Source organism: Chinchilla lanigera, unplaced genomic scaffold, assembly GCF_000276665.1.
Source record: "Chinchilla lanigera isolate Chin_1 unplaced genomic scaffold, ChiLan1.0 scaffold00117, whole genome shotgun sequence".
NCBI classification, from domain to species: domain Eukaryota; kingdom Metazoa; phylum Chordata; class Mammalia; order Rodentia; family Chinchillidae; genus Chinchilla; species Chinchilla lanigera.
The window spans coordinates 2,735,569-2,740,083 of record NW_004955518.1 but is presented as its reverse complement, the minus strand read 5'-3'; the positions used below and the strand labels follow the sequence as shown (position 1 = coordinate 2,740,083).

At 44.1% G+C, this 4,515-nt stretch overlaps 1 non-coding gene across 1 annotated transcript; it reads left to right on the top strand.

The window, feature by feature from the left end:
- Positions 1-132: 132 nt before the first annotated feature.
- Positions 133-204, top strand: Trnae-uuc. The gene has a single exon. It is a non-coding gene; the product is annotated as a tRNA-Glu (tRNA).
- Positions 205-4,515: the final 4,311 nt, after the last annotated feature.

The following is a 4,515-nucleotide window of genomic DNA, read 5'->3' as shown; positions in this document are numbered from 1 at the left end:
AAAAATCAACACCAAACCATACAATAGGCGCATGCGCAGAAGGGAGCTTCAGGTTGGCAGGAGGGTGGGGCACAGAGCAGAAGCCCCGGCGAAAGACTCAATTTATTAGATCTCGCGTGAGCTCTTGTCGTCTCCCACATGGTCTAGCGGTTAGGATTCCTGGTTTTCACCCAGGCGGCCCGGGTTCGACTCCCGGTGTGGGAACGCACTAGTTTTGAGGCACTTTAGAAATTTACGTGAGACGTGTTTTTAGAAGAACCTATAAATTCGTCTCAGAGTGGCTAGAGCAGAATCGGGCTGAAAGAGGGACTTTGTTAAAACCTCCCGAGCTCGGAGCTGGGCAGGAGGAGCATAAATTTCAACAGAAAGCGACATTAGCCTTTGAATTTAGGATTTGGTGCCGGGGGAAGGAATGCAGGAGCCACGCAACCTCGTTCTGTGATGAATGTTCTTGCTAGTTTCTGGGCCTGAATTTCTACTTATATTGCGGATACGGAGCAAAAGACCAGAAATTGCTCCTCTTATGAAAGAGAAAGAAATGGTGCAATTTTTGACATTATAGGGCTTTTAAGTTGTCCTTTGAAAATAGCACGATTTCCAAAAAAGACACCAAGGGCAGTGCAGTTCAGTGTACAGTCCACTGAGTTTACGATTTTTTAAAACGTTTCATTTCTATATGTTTGCTATATAGAATAAATACATTCATCGTGGGATCTTGGTACATATGTATCGCCTCTTGGTCCCTTCACTACTTCTCCCTGCCTGCCTGTCTTCTCCATCTCCACAGTCTGTCTCGCTGTGGGTCTGCGATTGGTAGGAAGAGGGGAGAAGGAAAAACAAGTTATTACAGACATGTCTTTTCACGCCCTGACATATTTGACATAGTCTGATTTTAAAAAACAGAAACACTCCAAGCCTTCATTATATAACTAGAGTTAGAATCTCAGCTTTGCTGTGACCGCATTCCAAGTGTTCCCCAAACAAGTGCGTCCTGTGCCCCCGCTTTTATTTTGTTCCCTGGGAGACACCTGCCGACAGGGAAACCCGGGGAGTGAGGGGTCCCGGCTCGTTCCCACTCGTGCTGTATTCCACGAAGCCTCCCAGACTCACTCCCAGACTGCCTTTAACACTGAGCAATGGCTACGAAAATGGCTTGGCGACCACATGACATTCAAGTTCGCTTTCTTTTTAAAGTTTAAAGGACATAAAAACCATCCTTCATGAGAAAAGTTTCAGGCAAAATACATGCTCATTTAAAACTCCCATTAAAGAGCTTTGAGGATAAATTGATCGATCAGTAGGTAACCTGTGTTACTGAACCAAATGGGGCACCACTAATTAGTCAATGAAAATCCTAGTAATAATCATAGATAATATTTATTGAGCAGCTACTATGAATGCGGGGAGATATTAGCACACCTTTTTCAACTTAGTCCTTATTTTATTACTAGATGCCGTTATTATTATCTCTCCTGGGCCCCTTTAGGACACTGACAACACATTCTTAGCGGGTGTTTGATAAAGGGAATTTCTAGAGTTTTGTGCTTTAGGGTTTATGGAAACAGCAACAGTCCTCAGCCCTCCTGAGCCGAAGTGGGCAAAGGCCTCAAGGGTAGCTGATGACGGAACTGCCATCAAAGAGCTGTGCTATTGTCGTTTTGAAATTTAGAACACTATGGTATAGGTCTAAAACGTCCTCCGGGAGTCTCCTGTGCTCCGCGGTGGGGCCTTTGAAAGCTGACTGGACACGGGACTCTTCCCATCAGCGGACTCTCCTGTTGAGGAGCTCGTGGCTGAGTGTGTGGCTGGGCTGCGAGCACGGAGAGGTGGAAGGCTGTGCTCCCGTGCGCAGTCCCTTCCTTGTCCGTCCCCTTCCCGGCTGCCACAGGTGGGAGCAGCGCTCCTCCGCCGAGCCGTCCCAGTGCTGTGTCTGCCTTGGAGCCAGCCGACCAAGGCGAACCCTCTGAACCCAGAACCAAATGAACCCTTCCCTGCTTTAAGGTGTGACCGTTGGGCACTGGTCTCGGCAGTGGGAAAGCTGACTGATACGCCTGCTTTCTGACTCGTGACTTGCGTTCCTATGACGGCTGTCAGATCTGCTCATCCTATTAATCATTCATTTTCATAAAGTACCCTTTTGGTTTCATGGATTTGACAAAAACATTCCCTACATGTCTGTAATATTTAGTCATCTCAGAGCAGAGATGATACTTTTAAAAATACATACTTAATGAAGGTTTACACTTATGGGGAGATGATTATTTAAGTTCTATTTGCATTTTTGCACAACCCTCTTTGCTACAATTTGCTTTAATCAATCCTTATGGTCAGTCTTTAGATGCATAGACCATTGAGCTGAAATAGCCTTTTGCTTTTTTAAACTGAGCCTTTCATTTTACCAGGAAAGGTCTATTCTGGGACTTTATTTTTCTGATTACCTAGTAGTACTCAACTTTAGAATGTTAGTCCAATTATTTAAAACTGGCAAAATAAAGGAAAGAGGTTTTTTGAGCCTCTACAGTTTTGGAGACTGAAAGGCCAAGACGGGGCAGCCTCATCAATTTGGCCTTGGATGAGGACCTAGTGACCTTCTTGCTGGCAGAGTCTCAAGGTGACTCAGGGCATCACATGGTATGAGACAGGGAGGGCACCTGTATCTTCCCTGGTCTCCCTCCCACTTCATAGAAAGCCACCAGGTTTCAGTCCTGGGACTCTACTCTGATGACCCTAGTCACCTCCCAAGCCTCACCTCTAACATCCAGAATTCTGTTGTTTCTCCCCTCTTAGTACCTTACAAAAGGGATTAAATTTAAACATGTGAATTCTTAAGGAACACACTCAAAGTAAATCCAAGCCATAGTAGACTGTACTCACACACACTCAGAAAAATAAATTCCTGCATGGTGTACTAGCTAGACCCTTCTCCCTCCAAATCCTGGCTTCAGAGAGTGGGGATTGAATAGAGAAAAGATATATTTAAAAATTATTTTATATCTTCCTTTGGGTCAGTGTTCACAGTACAGCTACATGAACAGAGTAGTAATGTTTCTATTTGAAATGTTTTGTGTGAGTGTATGTGCTTGTGTGTGTGTAGTACTGGGAATCAAACTCATGGCTCATATGTGCTAGGCCAGTGCTCTATTAATGTACTCAGAACCCATTTTTTAAAAAATAATCATATAAATATTTCTAAGGAGTGAAGAACTGAATATATTTGGGTTATTTGTACTAACCGTATTTTTCAGTATGTTTCTGTCTTTGGATACAGTCATAAACTCTGAAGGGTTCTGCATGAAGACGGCTTTGTCTCCTTCAGTCAGTGTACATACAGTCATACAGACTTGTATGCATGTGCCTGGGGTATGCGTGGTGCAGCATACAAACACCCTGAATAAATGCAACGTTACAGCTTCATAATGACACAGGAAAGGGAAGGCAAATATGAATTTTAGCTCACTCACATTATAAATCTAACTTGGAAAAACACTGAATACTTGGAAAATCACTAGAACAAATAATCAAAAAATCAATTTGCAAACACCTAGAAGACCACAGGGTACTGGATAAACATCCCACATTACTTTGTGAAAAACAGCGCTTATCAGATGAATCTAATTTCCTTTTGTCACAGAGTGACAGGTATGGTGGATGGGGGAGCAGTCAAGATAATCTATCATGATTTAAGAAAGCCTGAGGTTTTTGTGCCTTGTTTGTACTCATTAAGAAAACGGAAGTAAGACTATTCCTGCTTGGCCAGGGTGCACTCAGATTGCTAGTGGAGGTTTAGATCCTACAGTTGGGTAACTTAAACTCAGTGTGCACAGAAGTGATCTCTTTCTCTTTCCCAAGTCTCCTCTGATTCATTCCTTATTTTCTAAAGTCACCCAGGTTCTTTTGATGCAAGTTACTTAATCTCCCTGTTCCTCAGTTCTCTCAACTCTAAAATGGGAGAAATAATAGGACTTACCTCAGGACATTGTGAAGACTAAATTAAGTTATCCACATAAAGTGCTTGGCCTAGTTTAAAGCCAAGGAATGCTGGTTGCCACCACCATCACCATCACCACCACCACGATCACCACCACCATCATCATCATTATCACCATCACCACCACAACCATCACCACCACTACCACAACCATCACACCATTATCACCACTATCACCACCACCATCATCACCACAACCACCACCATCATCAGGATCACCACCATCACCATCACCACCATCACCACCACCACCACCATCACCACCCCCATGACCCCTACCACCATCACACCATTATTACCACTATCACCACCACCATCACCACCATCACTGTCATCACCATCACCACCACCACCATCACACCATTATCACCATCATCACCATCATCACCATCACCACCATCACAATCATCATCACCATCACCACCACCACCATACCCTTATCACCACTATCACCACCACCACCACCACAACCACCACCATCAACATCATCACCATCACCATCACCACCACTACCATCACACTATTAT